The sequence below is a fragment of the Cetorhinus maximus genome, chromosome 7 (assembly GCF_964194155.1).
Source record: "Cetorhinus maximus chromosome 7, sCetMax3.hap1.1, whole genome shotgun sequence".
In the NCBI taxonomy this organism is placed as follows: domain Eukaryota; kingdom Metazoa; phylum Chordata; class Chondrichthyes; order Lamniformes; family Cetorhinidae; genus Cetorhinus; species Cetorhinus maximus.
Window position 1 is genome coordinate 145,249,453 of NC_135885.1, and position 22,852 is coordinate 145,272,304.

Below are 22,852 nucleotides of genomic sequence, written 5' to 3' on the forward strand. Positions count from 1 at the left end.
AAACTATCATGTGAGTGAAGCACTGAAGGCTGTTGGGCTTAAATGGAACTGCCCACAGGCAAGCAGCCAATGCCTCCCCCACCCAAACCAACTGCAAACCAAAGCCTGTAGCCCAAACACTATGGGCCAGAAATTGCTGTCAAAATAACGGTGAGCTTATTGATGTGTAAATCCTCCAGCAACTTGTGGTGGTGAAGAGATTCCCCATAAATTGTGAATCGCCACAAGTTACTGAACAATTTGCTCCGCTCTGCCATTAACCTCGTGAAAACAACAGCTTGTCCTTGATCTCCTCATGAGTTTCAAGGAATTGCAGCATTTGCACGTTAGATTCCAGCTTATACACAGCGTAAAAATCGGTCCCCTTTCCTGCCAAGGCATACTATACTCGCATTAGGAGTCAGCTTCAATTTTCCACCTCACAAAAGCATGTTTTACTCACCTTATAAGTCGGTGCCCAGGATCAAACAGGCGACAAAGGCCATGTTGTCAAGAACATATGCGAGAGTTTAAGATACGCCCACACAGAGTAGACCGTGCATGGCAAACAACAAACAGAAATGAATCCACTGGCAAAAAGTATGAAACGCGAAGCTGGTTTCAAGCTAAAAATCGTCACATTTGCTAACTAGAAACTGGTTATTTTGGCAACGAGGTCTTATGGTAGTCTCTGAGCGATCTTGGTCTTCTGCCACAACACTAGGCGTTTTCATTCCATAGACGACTACACCAACTGTTGTTCTGAAATTTTTGCCCGACTTGGGGTTCATGTTTTATGCTCATTTCTGGAAGGATTTTGAGGCTTCGAAGGTTGACCTATCTGCCGTGATCTATGGTGCCCTTGAAACTTACTGCAGAAAGTTAGGGCTAGTACACTTTTAATGACGAGATGCTTTTAATGATGAGATTTATGCTCCTGAAATGCCATTCAGCCTCTCCAGCCCAGAAAATGAGTAGTCTCATTCCTGCCGCTAGTAAATTGTTTTTAGAGATTTTATATATATTTTTTCCCCTTATTTTTCCTTTGGGTCTCCTTTTCTCTCACAGTTAATTCAATCTTTCTTTCTGCATCTGATTTGACTCTAATTCACCTGATTTCCTTCTCCCTTGTTACTGTGTTTTTTTTCCCCCTCAGTCCTTAAATCTTATTAAGGAGGTGGACTGTTGGTCCTGTTGTTCACTGAGGTTCTAGATTGTCCATTGCCCTCGCTGCACCGCTGGCAGCTCAGGCTCCTTGCACGTTACAGGGTAACGTGTTTTTGAGCTGAAGATTGACAGGTGAAGTCTAAATAATAGGACATGCTGCCAGATGACCCACTCTAGTAAATTCTGAGCCACTCCTGAGAAAGTGGGCTTGGATTAACTCTTTCAAAACAAGAGGGTATTCCTTCATCCATTTCCATGTCTGGTTTTTAAAGACATAATTCACTGAGCAACACCACATGTACAAGATACAACATACATACTTTGGACTTAGAAATTAAGATATATCATAGGCAGCAAGGAAACCATGGGTTTGAAAAGAATTTTGAGAGATGCGCAAAGAGGCAGTGATGAAAATGCTAAAATGTTTTTTTTTTAGATTCAGAATACTCAGGAACCAGCCCAAAGAGTGTGTCAGATTGTGTGTTTTATGGGCATGTATAAGGGTACTGCGTGTCACACAGAAGACTACTCTTGTATCCCAGATTGATTTTTGTGCCATACCAATCACAGTGGAGATACAGTGGAGCCCCTGCCTTAGCCCATTTATTGCTGAAACCCTCATCCATTCATTTGGTACCTTTAGACTCAACTATTCCAATTCATGAGTATTGCTGAGGAAAGACGTTTTCTCGAAGCTTTTCATCTTGCACTCATCAGGACAATCGCAAGAATACCAATGTCAAGGGAAGCAACAACTTTATACTGTATATGAGGAGAGAGTGCTGATTGGTTGGCAAGTGGATTCTGACTGGTAGAGGCATTGCCATGGAGAATGCACCAGATAATGGTGACTGACAGTTAGCTGCCAAGCACTGTTTGAAATTTTAAACCAGGCAGCTTGACTCTGATTGGTCAGGGCATTGCCCTGAGTAATGAACCATTTGGGCAACAGGTGAAGCTAGCTGTTTCACACTGCTACTATGCAGAAGCATCACAAGTGGTATTCGCCATGAACAGGATGCTGCCATCAAGCCAAAAAGACGTTCTACCTATCACACAAGTAAGTTATGTGGTATATGAATTTCAGTGTCAGTGTGATGCTGGGTATATAGACCGTATGTCCCAAAGACTGGCGGAATGTATCAAACAGCATGTCCCTTCTGCTGTTTGCAATGGGCAAAGTACAGACCGCACCCAACCAGCCCGTGCTTGCAAAACTCAAAACACAGTAGCCAACCTTAGATGTGATTCCATAATTGGACAACATTTGCTAAATAATCCTCAGTGTACTAAAAATTGCGCTGACAACCAATTTAAGGTGCCAGTCAGGCTCGCAGTGTGGTGCATTTATGTGCACTGGAAACCACCTTTATTAATACACAAGATCCTGTTCTTTGCAAACAGAAAGAACATGTACACACATTGCGCTTTAACTCCAATACCATTGTCTGATTGTCTGCATTGACCATGTTGAAATGATTGTAATATTCATTGATTATATTGATGCACCTTGTGATCCATGTGTAAAAGTTGAATCTGATTGTACTTTTGTGATGGTGATTTTGAAATATTTTGGAATGTTCTTCCAGATATTTTATGAATAAAGTATATTTTTCAAAAAAATTTAAAAAATTTTTAAAAAGCTTGTTTCAGCTAAACAAAATAAGTGATAGCCATTCGCTGGTTTATTCTCAAGGCAATGTCTTGACCAATCAGTGTCAAGCTGCCTGGTTTAAAATTTCAAACAATGTTTGGCAGTTAACTGTCAGTCAGCATTAACTGGTGCATTCTGCACGGCAAAGCCTCTACCAATCAGTACTCTCTTCACATAGTATAAAGTTATTGCCTCCCCTGACACTGGTATTCTTGCGATTGCCCTGATGAGTGCTTCAACAAAATCTCTTTTTTCAGCAATCCTCAAGTTCTGTACTACCAAACAACTATTTGCATTCCAATTCTTCCCTGGCTAGTCTCCAACAGTCCACCTTCCATGAACTAGAGTTCATCCAAAACTCTGCAGTCCACATCCTAACTGGCACTGAGTACCGCTCATCCCAACACTCTGATCTGGATTACCTCCCTACACAGCAACTTAATTTTAAAATTCTCATTAGTTTTCAAAATCCTCCATGTCCTTTTCTATTTCGATAACCTCATCCAGTCCTAGAACTCTGCGCTCCTTCATTTTCAGCTTCGAGCATCCATGATTTTTAATTCTCTCCACCTCTCACTGCTCCCTTAAGACTCTCCTTAAAAACCTACCTCTTTGACTGAGCTTTTGATCACCTGTCCCAATATTTCATGCGGCTCGGTGTCAAATTTTGTTTGATAATCAATCCTGCAAAGTGCCCTGGTACATTTTACTACAGTAATGGCGTTACATAAATAAAAGTTGTTGTTGTTTAGATAATGACTGCTTCACCCTTGTTGGGCAGCTCTCCAGCTATTAAGAGAAGTTAGCAGAGGATGTGGAGGGTGACAGTGACAGCTGCATTTTAGGACACAGCGTGAACACGGGAACAGCAAGTACAAGGGGCATTTATTGAGTGTTACAGGAGCAAAACTTAATCATTAACCTCTCCGGTTTTAGCAAACAAATGTTGTAATCATTAAAAACACCAATGTTTAAATCATACCCAAGGTTCCCCCACAACCACCCAGTTATCAACTGATAACTCAAATCTATTCATTTAAATTTGATTTTGGGAAACATTGAGATTCAGAATTAACAACTTGAGTGTAGAAAGGGTGCAAGTTGCTGACATGCAATAAGTGCTGCATTTTCAAGTAACTTCCATGTCTTCATTACTATCAACACAAGGTCAAAATTTGAACTTGCACAACCATTTCAATCCACGTGATTCAATAAGGAGAAAGAGAGAAAAATGTGTACTTTCTGTCACCCACATAAAAACAACAGCGCAAAAATGAATTAATTGCTAACAACAAAAGTGCTAGTAAAAAAAGTGGTACTGAGAGAAGGTTGAGCAGGAATGCTTGCCAGATTGTCAATTTCTACAAAACACTGAAATCAGTACTGAATTATTTTATTACTTGCACTGAATAAATATCAGCCCGCTTCTTAATTAAATATCTCAACAATCTGGAACTATCACAAATATAACGACACAGAGAACTACTAACAGGCGCCATTTTCTGGAGCTAGCCTGAAAGCTCACTTCCACATGCTGCACATAGTGGAGTTTGAATTAGTGACCTCTAGGTATCAATCCAGGACCATGACCGTTATGACACTGTCCCCATATCAGTGCCATACAAGTTATGATTGATTGGCAGCTACATTATTGAGCCAGTCTGGATATTGCAGTTCTTGGTGTACAAATATAGTGTTTGTTGAGCACGCGGCCACATTGTGACAGCAGCTGTATCACTTGGAATAGGACGGCTCTCTAATTCAAAATGTTGCCAGCACTTTATTCTTGTCTGGAATAAAGATACCAATTGAAATTCCCTGTGGTACACTATGAAACTTTTCATGACTTTTTGATTTTCAAGTAGATTTTGTGTTTGGAAGGCAAATTTTAGTGCCCAGAATCAGTATCAGACATTCCCAGGTTAGATTTAGTTCCATCTCTACCCCACAAATGATGCACATCAGAAGAAGAGTTCTCCCATTTAATACAGAGATGAGGAGGAATTTCTTCTCTCAGAGTTGTTAGTCTGTGGAATTTTCTTCCTCAGAGAGTGGAGGCTGGGTCATTGAAAATATTCAAGGCTGAGTTAGATTTTTGATCAACAAGGGAGACAAGGGTTATTGGGGGCAGACAAGAAAGTGGAGTTGAGGCCACAATCAGATCAGCCATGATCTTGTCAAATGGTGGAGCAGGCTCAAGGGGCCAAATGGCCTCCTCCTGCTCCTAATGCTAACGTTCTTATTATCAGGGAACATTCTTTAATCCATGTGAATTGCCATTCCTACTCCAATGCTGTTTATGACCTTTGCATTATTGTTTGGGCCACTATTCCCAAGTGAATTACCAGAACTGTCCTCTATAGCTCAAATTGGTGAGATTGTCAATACAGTTCCAAAACATTATCTATTTTATTCTGTGCACTAGAATCCACTAATAATTGAGTTCAGATTGCCTGAGTTCAGTTTATACAGTTACTGAAAGTGAGTAAGGGAGATTTCCACCCCACCCCCCGCTTGTCTTTGGAAAGTACCATGGGATCCCAGTTTAATGCCCCATCCAATAAACAGCACCTCTAACAGTGCAGACTCCCTCAGTGCTGCACTGTAAACGTCAGCCTGGATTATGGGCTCACACCTCTGGAAAGGGGCTTGAATCCATGACCTTCTGACTCAGAGGCAAGTGTTAACACCAAGGCAAAGCAGACACTGGTGCACATAAGTAACCTGGACCAGCCATCTGTTACAACCATAGTGATAATATAAACGCAAGCTAGGGTGAAACCATACCATGCCCATTATATGTATGCACATTTACTACTTCAAAACACCCCGTCAACTTAAAGCATAAAAACAGAAAATGCTGGAAACACTCAGCAGGTCGGGCAGCATCTGTGAAGAGGGAAAGAGTTAAAGTTTCAAGTCCAATAAGAGTCTTCTACAGAAGAGTTCCTATTGGAGTCGAAACATTAACTCTGTTTCTCTCTCCACAGATGCTGCCCGACCTGAGTTTTTCCAGAACTTTGTTTTTATTTCTAACCTCCAGTATTTTGCTTTTATTTTATTGTTTTAATACTCCACAGCAATCCTGTCTAAGTCATCAGCTGCCATTTGTCCAATGACATGGCTTCGCACAAGACTCCAGCCTGCTTGTTGACAGAATGAAGCATCAAAATCAAAGTCACAATCAGAATCGTGCAGACACAGTGTCACAAGAATACTTCTTCCTGTAGCTGCACAGCATTAAAGATATCCAGGAACTTTGAGTCAAATCTATAAATTGCAAACAATGGCATGTCAATATGTTGTTTGGATATGCACATTCTTGCCGCACAACTAAGCTACAATCGACCACATTGCAAAATGGAGCTTTCAAGATGCAAATCTAAAGGAAAGCAAGATCCCATTTCAGAGCTGTTGGGAGCGTCTGGTGCAGAAGTGTTGTTCCACTGCGAGGAGAGAGCAAATTACACAGCAGAGTCAATCTGAGTGATTTTCAAATGCCACATTATAGACTGATAGCAGAAGACAAGGGCTGGGAGGATGAGGAGGTAGCTCACTCTCTGAAAAGACACTGCAATAACTTGGGAAAAGAGAAAGGCACAAAACAGTGTATAGAAGATGATACAGAAGAGAGAAGAGTTTGTCTTATGTTCCTTTTCCCAAATGAGATATTGGAAAACAATATCCATATCAGTAAAGCTTCAGGAACAACATACACATTCTCTTACTAGAATCGGTGCTCTCTGGCCAGTTCATATACTTCCCCATCTGGCATCTAATATGCCTCACTGCAAAAGCATCCAAACATTAGTATTAAGATATCACTGTACGAAGCCAAGCTAAAAAAACTGAGCTAACTCCTCAGCCCCCCACCTTTACAAGAGCAATTCTTGGACAGTTTCTAAAGAACATACATCTGAATTAGTACACATCCAAAAGGGCCTGCTGTCTAAAAGGTGGGATCATTTCATACCTACTGGCTGGCTATCTTTCATCCGTCCTCATTCGGAGGGTTGGCCACACTTTGAACAATCTCTCTCCACTAATTTCTAATCTCTGCTGCCCTCTCTGCCTGTCCCACAGAGAGGTCAGTAAACAATTTATATTTTTAAAATTAGATCAATGAAGTTGTGATTCGTTTAAAGCTTACCATTTGTTCCAGAATCATGTTACAGTTCTAATAGTAAAGTTTGAAAGATAATGAATGAAATATTCTATGTGATCTCGAAATGTGTCATAGCTGCATTAAAATACAAGATATTAACTGATACAGTCAGGAACACATCACTTAACATCCTTACTCTTGTCCAAAATTTATCCAATTGTTCTATTAATCATATGACCATTTACAGTAACATATGAAATGGGTAATTCAAACAACTTACATTAGACTGAGAAAAAGTATCTAAATGTATCAGAGCACATCATCAGGGGAAAGGTTTGGATTACGAACATGGATGATTTATTAAAAGTGATAAACCAGAATGAATAATAACTTGTATTGATATAATGCCTTCAACATAATAAAATGTCCCAAGGCATTTCATAGGAGCATTATGAATCAAAATTTGACACCGAATCACTCAAGGCAATATGTGGGCAAATGGCCAAAAACTTGGTCAAAGAGATAAGCTGTAAGAAGCATCTTAAAGGACGATAGGGAGGTGGAGTGTTTTACGGAAGGGAATTCCAGAGCATAGCACCCAGGCAACTGAAAGCAAGGCCATCAGTGGTGGAGCAATTAAAATCAGGGATGCTCAATAGGCTAGAATTAGAAGAATTCAGGGTTCTTGCAGGGTTGTGGAAGTGGAAATTACAGAGATAGGGAGCAGCGAGGACACGTAGGGATTTAAAAACAAGGATGAGAATTATAAAAATCAGGCATTGCTTGACTGGGAGCATATGTAGGTCAGCAAGAACAAGGATGATGGGCTAACAGGACTTGGTACGAGTAAGGAGACGGGAAGCAGAGTTTTGGATGATTTCAGGTTTACAAAGGGTCGAATGTGGGAGGCCAGACAGGACTGCATTGGAATAGTCAAATCTAGAGATAGCAAAGACATGAATGAGGGTTTCAGAAGAGTTGAGGCAGGGGTGGAGGTAGGCGATGATAAGGAGGTGGAAACAGGCAGTCTTAGTGATAGCACAGATGTGTGGTTGGAAGCTGATCTCAGGATCAAATATGATTCTGAGGTTAAGCCTCAGGCAGTTGCCAGGGAGGGGGAGAGTCGGTAGCTACAGAACAGAGTTCATAGACAGAACATAAAATAACACTCTATTATGCTGGTACTAACTACAAATTATAATACTAACTACAAATCATATACCAAATAATTGATCCAGTCTGTAACCATGACTCTCAACTGCTCCCATACAGCATAACACTGAGTGAACCAGTACACAACATAGATCATGCATATCTGCAGTCCCAACCTTCAACAGGTCAAGGCACACAAGTGGGCCTATACTGATACTAGTCACTGCTCTAACAACAGAATTAATGCTTGTGTCGCTACTCCGCGAGCTACAAAGTCCCTGCTTTTGGATACAAAACAGTTGAAGTGGAACTCCATATACACTCAAGACCTGGAGAAAGTATTAAAAGCCTATTAGCTGAAAATAATTTCACACACTTGTAAAAGCAAAGAAAAACAGTTATTCACTCAAGAAAAGTTGCTCAGGGGTTGGTTTAATAAAGATCTGGTTTACAAAATTCAGTAAAATTAAGTTATGTGGCAAAATCAGAGAAGATTATTATTGAATCATTCTTACTGAAACATATAAGATCCTGAGGGGACTCAATGGGGTGGATACCAGGAGGATGTTTCCTCTTGTAGGTGAGACTAGAACTAGAGGACACAATTTAAGAATAAGAGGTCTCCCTTTTAGGATGGCGATGAGAATTTTTTTCTCTCAGAGGGTCGTTAGTCTGTGAAATCCTCTTTCCTAGAGAGCAGTGGAGGCTGGGTCACTGAATTTATTCAAGGCTGAGTTGGATAGATTTTTGATAGATGAGGAAGTCAAGGGTTATGACGAGTGGAGGTGGGGGTGCAGGCAGGAAAGCGGAGTTGAGACCACAATCAGGTCAGCCATGATCTTATCGAATGGCGGAGCAGGCTCAAAGGGCTGAATGGCTTACTCACAGAATTACAGAATCTTTACAGTGCAGGAGGTCATTCAGCCAGTCAAGTCTGCACTGGCTCTCTGAAAGAGCATTCTACCTAGTCCCACTCCCCTGTCTTATCCCCATAACCAAACACATTCTATCTTTTAAGATAGTAATCCAATTTCCTCAAGTACCCTGATCGAAACTTCCTCCACCACCCTTTCAGGAAGTTCATTCCAGACTCCAACCATCCTCTGGGTGAAAAAACTTTTCCTCACATCACTATTACTCCTTTTGCCAATTGTTTTGAATGTGTGTCCTCAAGTTCTTGATGCCTGTTTGAGATGGAAGTTTCTCACTATTTACCCTGTCCATACCCCTCAGGACCTTGAATACCTCTATCAAGTCTTTTCTCAGCCTTCCTTTCTCCAACCTCTCCAATCTATCCTCATTAGCTATACTATAAAATTACCGCATACAGATTAACACGTACCACCCACAGCTGATGAATCAGTGCTCCTCCATGTTGAACACCACTTGGAGGAGGAGCTAAGGGTGGAAAGAGTGCATAACGCACTCTGGGTGCGGACTTCAATGTCCAACACCAAGAGTGGCTCAGTAGCACCACTACTAACCAAGCTGGCTGAGTCCTAAATGACATAGCTGCCAGACTGGGTCTGCGGCAGGTGGTGAGGGAATCAACAAGAGGGAAAAACATACTTGACCTCATCCTCACCAACCTGCCTGCCACAGTTAAATCTGTCCATGACAGTATTAGTAGAAGTGACCACTGCACAGACCTTGTAGAGACGAAGTCCCATCTTCACATAATGCCACACAACACAATGGTGCGCAACTCAAGACTGGGCAACCATGGGGCGCTGTGGGCCATCAGCAGCAGCAGCAGAATTATACTCGAACACAATCTGTAACCTCATGGCCCGGCATATCCCCCACTCTACCATTACCGCCAAGCCAGGGATCCACCCTGGTTCAATGAAGAGTGCAGGAAGACATGCCAGGAGCAGCACCAGGAATAGCTAAAAATGAGGTGTCAACCTGGTGAAGCTACAACATGGGACTACTCGCATGCCAAACTGCATAAGCAGCAAGTGATAGACCAAGCTAAGCGATTCCACAACCAACTGATCAGATCTAAGTTCTGCAGTCCTGCCACATCCAGCCGTTAATGGTGGTGGACAATTAAACAACTCACTGGAGGAGGAGGCTCCACAAATATCTCCATCCTCAATGATGGGGGAGCCCAGTATGTCAGTGCAAAAGATAAGGCTGAAGCATTTGCTACAATCTTCAGCCAGAAATGCTGAGCGAATGATCCACCTCGGCCTCCTCCAGAAGTCCCCAGCACCACAGGTGCCAGTCTTCAGCCAATTTGATTCACTCCACGTGATATTAAGAAGGGATACCGCAAAGACTATGGGCCCTGGCAATATTCTGGCAATAGTACTGAAGAGCTGTGCTCCAGAGCTTACTGCGCCCCTAGCCAAGCTGGTCCAATGCAGCCTCAACACTGGAATCTACCCAGCTATGTGGAAAATTTCCCAGGTATGTCCTGTACACAAAAAGCAGGACAAATCCAACCCGGCCAATTACTGCCCCATCAGTCTACTCTCGATCATTAGTAAAGTAATGGAAGGGGTCATCAACAGTGCTATCAAGTGGCACTTGCTTAGCAATAACCTGCTCACTGATGCCCAGTTTGGGTTCCGCCAAGGTCACAGCTCTTGACCTCATTACATCCTTGGTTCAAACTTGGACAAAAAGGCTGAACTCCAGAAGTTGAGGAGAGAGTGACTGCCCTTGACATCAAGGCCACATTTGACAGAGTGTGGCATTAAGGAGGCCAAGCAAAACTGGAGTCAATGGGAATAAGGGGGAAAACTCTCCACTGGTTGGAGTCTTACCTAGCACAAAGGAAAATGGTTGTGGTTGTTGGAGGTCAGTCATCTCAGCTCCAGGACATCATTGCAGGAGTTCCTTATGATAGTGCCCTAGGCCCAACCATCTTCAGCTGCTTCATCAATGACGTTCCTTCCATAAGGTTAGAAGTGGGGATGTTCGCTGATGATTGCACAATGCTCAGCACCACTCGCAACTCCTCAAATACTGAAGCAGTCCACATCCAAATGCAGCATGACCTGGACAATATCCAGGCTTGGGCTGGCAAGTAACATTCGCACCACACAAATGCCAGGTAATGACCATCTCCATCAAGAGAGAATCTAACCATCACCCCTTGACATTCAATGGCATTACCTTCGCTGAATTCCTCCACTATCAACATCCTGGGGGGGTTACCATTGACCAGAAACCAAACTGCGCTAGCCATATAAATACTGTGGCTACAATAGCAGGTCAGAGACTAGGAATCCTGTGGCAAGTAACTCACCTCCTGAGTCCCCAAAGCCTGTCCAACATCTACAAGGCACAAGTCAGGAGTATGATGGAATACTCCCCACTTGCCTGGATGAGTGCAGCTCCAACAACACTCAAGAAACTTGACACCATCCAGGACAAAGCAGCCCACTTGATTGGCATCCCATCCACAAACATTCACTCCCTCCACCACCAGTGCAAAATGGCAGCAGTGTGTACCATCTACAAGGTGCACTGCAGAAAACAAACCAAGGCTCCTTAGACAGCACCTTCTAAACCCATGATCACTACCATCTAGAAGGACAAGGGCAGCTGATAGATGGGAATACTACTACCTGGAAGTTCCCCTCCAAGCCACTCACCATCCTGACTTGGAAATATATTGCCATTCCTTCACTGTCGCTGGGTCAAAATCCTGGAACTCCCTGCCTCCACGTGCAAGTCCCCTTTTTTATCAAAAACAGAAAATGCTGGAAAGCTCAGCAGGCCTGACAGCATCTGTGCAGAGAAAAAAACAGTTAACGTTTCAAGTCCGCATGATTCTTCTTCAGAGCTCTGAACAGTCATACAGACTCGAAACATTAACTCTGTCAGACCTGCTGAGTTTTTCCAGCACTTTCTGCTAATGTTTCTGATTTCCAGCATCCACAGTATTTTGCTTTTATCCCCTTATCCTTAATCGGTCCTACTCTTTCTTTTACCACCCTTTTATTATTTATATGCTTCTAGAAGACCTTGGGATTCCCTTTTATGTTCGCTGCCAGTCTCTTTTCATGCTCTCTCCTTGCTTTTCTTATTAGTTTTCTGATCCTCTAGCCCTTGTGTATTCAGCCTGATTCTCCATTGTATTTTCTACATGACATCTGTCGTAAGCACATTACTTCCTTTTCATCTTCACCTCTATCTCTCACATCATCCAGGGCATTCTGGATTGATTTCTACAACTTTTCCCCTTGACATTGCCTGCAATACTGTTTCTTTGAAGGTTGCCCATTGTTCAGCCACCGCCTCTTCTGCCAACATTTGATTCCAACTCACTCGACTCAGATGCATTCTCATCCCATTGAAGTTGACTTTCACCCCAGTTAATTTTTCCTGCTCCGGATTGTTCCTTGTCCTTTTCCATGGCCAATCTCCTCCTGCTCCTAAATCCTATGTTCCTAAAAGGAGACTGTTCTCATTACAGCATAGCAGGCCAAGGGGAGATTTAATAGCACTGTTCAAAATTACAAGAGGTAAAATACAAGAAACTGCTTCCATTGTGGGTACACAGGTTTAAGATAATTGGCAAAAGAACCAGAGGGGAGAGGAGGAGACATGTTTAACACAGGGAGGTGTTACGATCTGGAATGCACTGCATGAAAGGGTGGTGGAAGCAGATTCAATAGCAACTTTCAAAAGGCATTTGGATATATAGAGTGTATGCCATTCAGAGGTCAGCAAGGAACCTGGAGTCAAACTCCTGACACAGGGAACTAAAAAAAGCAACAGGCAGCCAGTGATCAAAGGCAAGTGTACGGAGAGAGAGCAGCTCAGATTAATTAAAGCCTTATCTGAAGACCAAAAATATCCAGTAAATAGTTTACCAAGTTCCTATCTCTATTCCTTGCTGGTGGTTACTGACAGAGCCGTAATACCAGCAGACCTATGATTTGCAGGGTTAGCAGATGAATTTAAAGCCGTTTCTGGAATAAGCCATTCTTCTAGAATGTTACCATTGGACTGCAGAAAAGTTACGGTGCAGAAAGAGGTCATTCAGCCCATTGTGCCTGCGCTGGCCAAAGAGAAAAAAGAAACTAGCCACTCATTTTAATCCCACTTTCTAGCAACTGGTCTGTAGCCTTGCAGGTTACCACACTTCAGATACAGATCCAGGTACCTTTTAAATGAGTTGAATGTTTCAGCCTCACCCACCAACTTAGGCAGCGAATTCCAGATGAATTCCAGGTGAAAAAGTTATTCCTCATGTCCCCCCTAATCTTTCTACCAATCACCTTAAATCTGTGCCCTCTGGTAATTAACCCCTCAGCTCAGGGAAACAAGTCTTTCCTGTCTACCCTATCTAGGCCCCTCGTAATTTTGTACACCTTAATTAGGCCACCCCTTAACCTCCTCTGTTCTAAGAAAAACAACCTCAGCCTATCCAATCTCTCCTCATAGCTGCAATTTTCACACCCTGGCAACATTTCTTGTAAATCTCCTCTGTACTCTCTCCAAAGCAATTATGCCCCTCCTGTAATGTGGTGACCAGAACTGTACACAAAATTCCAGCTGTGGCCTAACCAGCATTTTATACAGTTCAGGCATTAAGTCCCTGCTTTTGTATTCAATACCTCACCCAATAAAGGAAAGCATTCCATATGCTTTCTTGTCCACCTGTCCTGCCAGTGAGTGAAGCAGCATATAGTGTGTTGACTTTGCTGCCCTAGGTGCAGCCAGTTTCTGTGAGGTTCACTCTCACCTTGTGTCCAGTGATCTGAAAGGGTTGCCGGTAGATCGATGTACAGTCAAGAGTGATACCAGAATATTTTGGCATTGCGTATTGGTTGAGTGGTCGGTCACAGAACTAGACAAAGTTCTTCCCTGGCCTTCAAGTTGTTCAGGTAGAAGGCTGAAATGAGAGTTTTAGCAGTGTTTCGGTGCAATTTCCATTTTCTGAAGTAGTCCAGAGAACATAGATCTTCAGTGAGCGTTTTCTCAATGTCCTGAAGTTAAGGTGGTTGCAGTTTAAACAGCTATCAGTCATGATATAACTGAATGACTGCACAGCTCTGAGGGCTGCATGGCCTCTTGCTGTTCTTAGAGGTCCTTTCACAATGGAAAAACCAGATGGAAAAATTTAGCAGTTACACAAAGTGTCAATTTTCCAGCTATCTGTTTATCATGTATCTGCATTCACCTGCCCAGGCCCTAAGCTCTGGGGCTGTCACTCTCATCCTTTACATTTCTCTCTCCTCCTTTAAAACGTTCCTTAAAACCCACCTCTTGCGACCAAACTTTTGGTCACTTGTTCTAATATTGCATGTGATTTGTGTCAAATTTTGTTTGATAATGCACTTGTGAAGTGCCGTGAGACATTTTACTACATTAAAGGTGCGATACAAAAACAAGCTGCTGTTGCTGTCATCAATACATTAGCATGCACAAGGATACTAAAGATACAGATGAAATGTTGACAGGTTATTCTGTATATGGGATGGTGCAAAAACGTTATCTATCAGTGAGACAGGCACTGCAACTCCCCCAAGAAAAACCTTATTGTACAATCTAACCGTACGGGTCCAATAAACATCTGCATTGGTCTTGCGTAGATTTTACAGCACAGAAACATTCAGGCCAAATGGTTCATGCTGATGTTTATGCTCCACATGAGCCTCCTCCTACCCCTTGTCATCTCACCCTATCAGCATATCATTGTTCCTTTCACCCTCATCCACTTATCAAGCTTCTCATTAAATACCTCAAGTAGAATAGAAGTAACAAAGCAGCCATCTGAGTGAGGGATACAGCTAGTCTGCACAGGGCTAAAGCAGGTGCACAGTGTATACTTTGCTCCTTGTTAGAACCATAAAAACACAACACAAGGAGGGCAGTAATAAGTATACTGGAAATTGGTGAGTATTTCTAGTCTTTAAAGTAAAAGTAAGGTCCTAAGTTTGTATTTCAGTCTCTAGTCTTTTTTTTCTCTCTTCTGAAAATAGCTTGTTAATTTTAAGATTGATACTGGCGTAAAAAAAATTAATTACAATAAAGTGTAAAGAGCAGGGATGCTAGATTAATTAATTAATAAATTAAATACTATAGCTATGGCAGGACGGATGATGTGTTGCTGCTGCAGCATGTGGGAGCCAAGGTGATCCAGGCCAAACATCTGTAGTAAGTATTTGCAGCTCGTGGAACTTCGGATCCGAGTTGAGGAGCTGGAGTCTGAGCTGCAGACATTGCACCACATCTGGGAGGGGGAAAGCTACCTGGACACTTTGTTCCAGGAGGCGGTTACACCTGTCAGATTAGGACATTCAAGTTTGGTCTGTGATCATGGACAGGAGGGTGTGACTGCAGGCGAGGCAGGTATGGGGACCCAGGCGGAAGATTTCGAGGAGCCTTGGCCCCTGCAACTGTCCAACATTTACAAGGTTCTAGCAAGCTGTGTGGACAAAAGCGGGGACTGAAGGGAGGATGAGCGAACAGCCCACAGCACAGTGGTACAGAGAGACACCCAAGTGGGGTTGGGGGGGGGGGGGGGGGGGAATAGTGGTAGGGGACAGTAAATTAGGGGGATAGATACGGTTCTCTGCAGCTGTGCGTGTGAGCCCTGAAGGCTGTGTTGCCTGCCCGGTGCCAGGGTTAAGGACATCTCCTCAGGGCTGGAGAGGAACTCGGAGTGGGAGGGGAGGGATCCAGTTGTCGTCATCCATGTTGATACCAACGACATTGATAGGTCTAGAAAGGAGGTTCTGCTTAAACAATTTGAACAGTTCGAAGCTAAATTAAAAAGCAGAACCTCAAGGTAATAATCTCAAGCTTACTACCTGAGCCACAGGCAAGCTGGCATAGGTTAAATTAAGTCAAGGAGTTAAATGTGTGGCTCAAAAATTGGTGTGGAATGAATGGGGCACTGGCACCAGTACTGGGGTAGAAGGGAGATGTTCCGGTAGGACGGGCTTCACTTGAACCGTGCTGGGACCAGTGTCCTGCCAAATCAAACAACTGGAGCTGTAGAGAGGGCTTTAAACTAAAAAGGGTGGGGGGGTGCGGGGGTTATGGAGAGGGGATACGTAGGCTTACAAAGCAAAAGGATATGGCAGCCTTGCAGGGCAGCTATTTAGGTAATGATACCCAGAGTGTGACAGGAAGGGACAGGGTGTACAAACATAAAAAAAGCAGCAAATAGGGTCAAAGGGGAAAAAATTGTAAAAAGGCAAAATTAACGGCTCTTTACTTAAATGCACGTAGTAGTCGGAACAAAATAAATGAATTAACGGCATAAAGAGAGGTTAATGGGTATGATCTTATAGCCATTACGGTTACAAGGGGATCAAAGGTGGGAACTAAATATTCAGGGGTATGTGACTTTTTGAAAGGACAGGCAGGAAGGAAAGGGTGGTGAGGTAGCTTTGTTAGCACGAGATAGCAAGAAATGATCTTGGATCGGAAGATGCAGAATCCATATGGCTGGAGGTAAGAAATAACAAGGGGAAGTCGACACTGGTGGGAGCCTATAGGCCCCCTAACAGTAGCTATATTGCAGGACAGAGAATAAATAGGAGATAAGGAGGGCATGTAAAAAAGGCAGTACATTAATCATGGGTGACTTTAATCTTAATGTAGATTGGGAAAATCAAATTGGCAGAGGTAGCCATAAGCTGGAATTCATAGAGTGTATTCGGGACAGTTTCCTAGAACAATATGTTGTGGATCCAACCAGGGATCAGATTATTTTGGATCTGGTAATGTGTAATGAGGCAGGTTTAATAAATGATCTCAGAGTAAAGGATCCCCTAGGAAAGTGTGTCCATAATATGGCAGAATTTGCATTCAGTTTGAGAGTGAGATACTTGGGTGAGAAACAACTATGCTAAACTTAAATAAGGGCAGCTACAAAGGAATGAGGGCAGAGTTGGCTGCAGTGGACTGGGAATGCAGTTTAGCAGAAAAGACAGTTGATGAACAATGGCAGATGTTTAAGAAAATAGTTCATGACTCTCAACAAAGATATATCCCATTGAGGAAGAAGGATTCAAGGGAATAAACCAACCATGGTTAACCAAATAAGTTGAGGACAGTATTAAATAAAGAAAAAACATACAATGTGGCAAAGATTAATGATAAGACAGAGGATTGGAAAAGTTTTAAAAACCAACAAAAGATGACCAAAAAAATAAATTTTGAGGATAAACTAGCAAGTCATATAAAAACAGACACAGTAAGAGCTTCTTCAAAGGTATAAAAAGGAAGAGAGAGGCCAAAGTGAACATAGGCCCCTTAGAGAACGACGTTGGGAAAATATTAATGGGGAATCAGGAAATGGCAGAGGAGTTGAATAAATATTTTGCATCAGTCTTCACAGTAGAAGACGCTAATAGCATTCCAAAAATGCTAAATAATCAAGGGACAAAAGTTGGGGGGAGGGGGTGGAGAAAATAAATGCAATAACTAGAGAAAAAGTACTAGGGAAACTAATGGGGCTAAAGGCTGGTAAGTCCTCTGGATCTGATGGGTTGCTTCCTAGGATATTTAAGGAAGTAGCTACAGGGATAGTGGATGCACTGGTAGTAATCTTCCAAGAATCATTACATTCTGGAAAAGTCCCAGAGGATTGGAAAACTGCCAATGAAACACCCTTATTCAAAAAGGGAGGGAGACAAAAACAGGCAAATATAGGCCAGTTAGCTTAACATCTGTCATTGGGAAAATGTTAACAAGTTTATAAAGGATGTAACAGCAGATCATTTAGAAATGCATAATATAATCAAACAGAGTCAGCATGGCTTCATGAAGGGGAAATCATGTCTGACAAATTTATTAGAATTCTTTGAGGAGGTAACAAGCAGGATAGATAAAGAGTAACCAGTAGATGTAATATATTTGGATTTCCAAAAGGCGTTCGATAAGGTACTGCACATAAGGCTACTTAATAAGATAAGAGCCAATGGTGTTGGGGGTAGTATATTAGTATGGATAGAGGATTGGCTAACTTATAGAAGACAAAGAGTTGGGATAAGGGGGGCATTTTTAAGATGGCAACATGTAACTAGTGGAGTGCCATAGGGATCAGTGCTGGGGCCACAATTATTTACAATATATATTAATGACTTAGATGAGGGAAGTGAATGTACTATCACCAAGTTTGCAGATGACACAAAAATAGGTGGGATGACACAAGGAGTCTACAGAGGGGTATAGACAGGTTAAGTGAGTGGGCAAAAACTTGGCAGATGGAATATAACGTGGGAAATTGCAAGGTTATGCAGGAAGAATAGAGAAGCTGAATATTATTTAAATTGAGAAAGACTGCAGAAAGCTGCAGTACAGATGGATTTGGGGGTCCTTGTGCATGAATCACAAAAAGCTAGCGCACAAGTTCAGCAGGTAATAGGGAAGGCAAATGGAATATTGGCCTTTATTTCAAGGGGAATGGTGTATAAAAATAGGGAATTCTTGCTAAAACTATACAAGGTACAAGTTAGACCTCACCTAGAATACTGTGAATAGTTTTGATCCCCATATCTAAGGAAAAATATACTGGCATTGGAGGTAGCCCAGAGAAGGTTCACTAGGTTGATCCCAGGGATGGAGGGATTTTCTTATGAGAAGTTGAGTAGGTTGGGCCTATACTCACTGGAGTTTAGAAGAATGTGAGGCGACCTTATTGAAACATATAAAATTCCTAGGGGGCTTGACAGGGTAGATGCTGAGAGGTTGTTTCCCCTTGTGGGAGAGTCTAGGACCAGAGGGCATAATCTTAGAGTAAGGGGTCACCCATTTAAGGCAGAGATGAGGAGGAATTTTTTTCTCTGAGGATAATCAATCTGTGGAATTCTTTACTGCAGAGGGCTGTAGAGGCTGGGTCGTTAGTATATTCAAGGCTGAGATAGACAGATTTTTAATCAGTAAAGGAATCAAGGGTTCTAAGGAAAAAGCAGGAAAGTAGAGTTGAGGATTATCAGATCAGCCATGATCACATTGTATGGCGCAGCAGACTCAATGGGCCAAATGGCCTACTTCTGCTCCTACGTCTTACAGAAATGCACAAGACTCCACAATTTTGGAGATGCATAATGGCCAGTCAAAAAAAACTTGCACTTATGAAGCACCTGTAACACAGTAAAATGTTCCAATTCATTTCACAGAAGCATTATGTAACAAAATCTGACACTGAGCACGTAAGGTGATATTAGGACAGGTGACCAAAAGCTTGATCAAACAGTTGGGTTTTAAGAAGTGTCTTACAGGGAGAGGGAGAGAGACGGAGAGGTTTAGGGAGGGAATTCCAGAGCTCAGAGACCAGGCAACTGGAGGCACGGCCGCCAGCGATAGATTGATGGAAACCAAGTAGAATCAACGAAGAGAAAACAGATAGAAAAGAAAGACTTGCATTTCAACAGAGCATTTCAGGATTTCCCAAGTACATTACAGCCAATGAAGTACTCTTGAAGTGTAGTCACTATTGTAATTTAGGAAACATAGCAATTTTCACACAAAGCAAGATCCCACAAACAGCAATGTGATAATGACCAGATAATCTGTTTGCTTCAGTAAGATAAAAGCAAAAGACTGCGGATGCTGGAAATCCAAAACAAAAATAAAAATACCTGGAAAAACTCAGCAGGTCTGGCACCATCTGCGGCGAGGAACACAGTTAATGTTTCGAGTCCGTATGACTCTACAGTTCTGTTGTAGAGTCATACGGACTCAAAACATTAACTGTGTTCCTCTCCACAGATGCTGCCAGACCTGCTGAGTTTTTCCAGGTATCTTTATTTTTGTTTGTTTCAGTGGTGTTCCTTTATTCATCCTTTGGGATGTGGGCATCACTGGCAAGGCCAGCATTTGTTGCCCACAACTAATTGCCTTTGAACTGACTGGTTTGTCACACCATTGCAGAGGGCAGTTAAGAGTCAACCACATTGCTGTGGATCCGGTGTTGCAAGTAGGCCAGGCCAGGTAAGGATGAACCAGATGGGTTCTTACAACAGTCAACAATGGCTTTATGGTTACTATTACTGAGGCTAGCTTTTCAATTCCAGATTATTACTTGAATTCAAATTCCACCAACTGCCATGGTGGGATTTGAACCTTTGTCCCCAGAACATTAGCCTGGGCTTCTGGGTTACTAGTGACATTACCAATATGCCACATCTTCCTCTAAACATAATCCTCTGCTCTTCTTCCAATTGTGCCATTGGATCTTTTACAGCCACCCAAGAGGGTGGCCAAAGCTCAGTTTAACATGTTGGCTGAAAGACAGCATCGCCGACAGTGCAGCACTCCTTCGGTATAGCACTGGCCTCATTGGTCTGGGTTATGAGCTCACATTTCTGGAGTGGAGTATGAACCCACAACCTTCTAACTCAGAGATGAGTCACCCGCTGAAGCACGTCCAAAACCCGGTTAACATTCCAGGCGCGTAACCGAGAAACAGGAGCGACGGCAGCGGTGCCGGCACAGGGGGTTGTGGGGGGGTGGGGGAGGGCATCTCAACTCCACAACCGCACAAACCCCAAACCGAACCCTCGCCAAAGGCCCAACCTTACCTCAGGGTCCGGTCAGGAAGGAATCCACTGCTGCGGCCTCCCGCACAGTCCTGGCAGTCGGTGCCCACATTGCCCACCGCCCCACGTCCCACGTCCCTCACTCACATCCTTTGGGCAGGGGTGGGGAGGTGGGTGTTGGTGTAAAGTGGGGGTTTAGAGTGTAGGGCTTGTTGGGCCAGGATCCTGGGCTCTCAGCCTCCAGTAAACCATCTGCTGGGTGTGGGGGGGTTGAATAGCAGGACCTCTCCCTCCCTCCCTCCCTCCACAAAGGCAGCTTCAGGCCTCAGGGCCTGGGGGTTAGGCTTGGGGTGGGGGGGGAGTGGGGTTAAACCCCTACTCCCCTCCTCTCAGACACTCGCTCCCAAACTGCTGGAACTTTCTCTCAGTCTCGGGGGGGTTCAGGCCTTTCCTCCCCTGACCCAACCCCCCCCAGAACCTCAGCTCCCAGCGCACCCTAACCTGCTGCCCACCGTTGTCATGGCGATCAGCCTATCGGCGCACCGGCCGTAACGTCAACGGGCCAATGGGCGCCGCCGCTCGGAGCCGGAAGCGCCGAAGGGGGCGGGGCCGACCGTGTGTGACGCCACTAGATTGACAGCCGGTCCCTGACCAACCGGGAGGCGGGGGCTCAACGCGCCGGCGTACGCCGGCGTGGGGGGCGGGGCATGCGCGCCGACACGCGCCGGGGTCGGGGGCGGGGTCTGCCTTGACCGTGCCCGTCCCTGTGGCGGGTGATTGACAGCTCGGCTGCGTGCCCCCCCCGCCCCTCCCGCCCGAGTCAGAGCGTGGCGGGTTCGAGTCCCGCTCCAGGAGCACAGCACATTCGGTTAATCCAAAATCGAAATACTGCGGATGCTTGAAATGTGAAATTAAAACAAATTAAGTTGTTCTCCTTGGAATGGAGGCGGCTGAGGGGAGATTGGATTGAGATGTAAAAATTATGAGGGCCTGGATAAAGTGGATGGGAAGGGGCCTATTTACTTTAGCAGACAGGTCAGTGACCAGGGGACATAGATTTAAAGTGATTGGTGGAAAGATTAGAGGGAAGATGAGGAAAAACATTTTTCATCCAAAGGTTGTGTTTATCTGGCAATCTCTGCCTTAAAGGGTGGTAGAAGCAGAAACCCTTAACTCATTTAAAAGATTAAATAAAGTCAGAAATGCTGGAAAAACTCAGCAGGTCTGGCAGCATCTGTGGAGAGAAAAGCAGAGTTAACGTTTCGAGTCTGTATGACTCTTCATTTAAAAGGTGTCTGGATATGCAGCTCAATTCCGTAACCTGCAAATGCTGGAAAGTGGGGTTAGGTTGGGTGGCTGGTTTTTGGGTTGCGCAGACATGATGGGCCAAGAGGCCTCTCCCTGTGCCATAAACGTTTTATGATTCCATTCTATGATTCTAAAGTGCTGGCGTTATTCAACAGCATCGTCAATGAAGAAGTACTACACAGGGCTGGTCAGAGGCGCCTGTGAGACATCGTGACGGAGAGACGGCTGAGACTGGCAGGACAAGTGTTTCGTCTCCCGGACGGATGTAGTGTACCTGGATTTCCAAAATGCATTTGATAAGGTGCCACACAAAAGATTAATACACAAGATAAGAGCTTCAGGAGCTGGGGATAATATATTAGCATGGATAGAGGATCGGCTAACTAAAAGGAAACAGGGAGCAGGCATAAATGGGGAATTCTCAAGTTGGCAGGCAGTGACTGCAGAGTGGCAGTAGCATGGACACCACCAGCTGGAAGAAGAATACGGGACTGACCTGGCAAAGTACATTTAAGGAGGACCTTCAAGAGCAGGACACCACCTGGGCTGGAGCGAAAGTGATTGCAATGGACTGGGGTCAGTCTTGCTGCTCATCGTCCCCACATGGGACTAGAGACACTAAGTCTAAATAAGTAAAATTAGAAATATTCAGCAGCAATTTTTGATCTATTAGGGAGTCAAGGGTTATGGGAAGACAGGCAGGAAAGTGGACTAAAGGCCCCAGTCAGATCAGCCATGATTTTATTGAATGGCAGAGCAGGTGTGAGGGGCCGAATGGCCTACTCCTGCTCCTATTTCTTTTGACCTTATGTGATTAGACAGCATCTGTGGAGAGAGAGGAAAACAGTTTCATCAAAACTGGAAAAGTTAAAAATTTAATAGTTTTGAGCAAAGGGGGAGGTTGGGAAAAAAAGCAAAAGGGAAGGCTGTGATAAGCTAGACGATGGGGGAGGTATTGCATAACAAGAGTTGGTGGTGCTATAACTCAAGATAATTTGGGTAAACACTGAAGCTCATCACCATTGC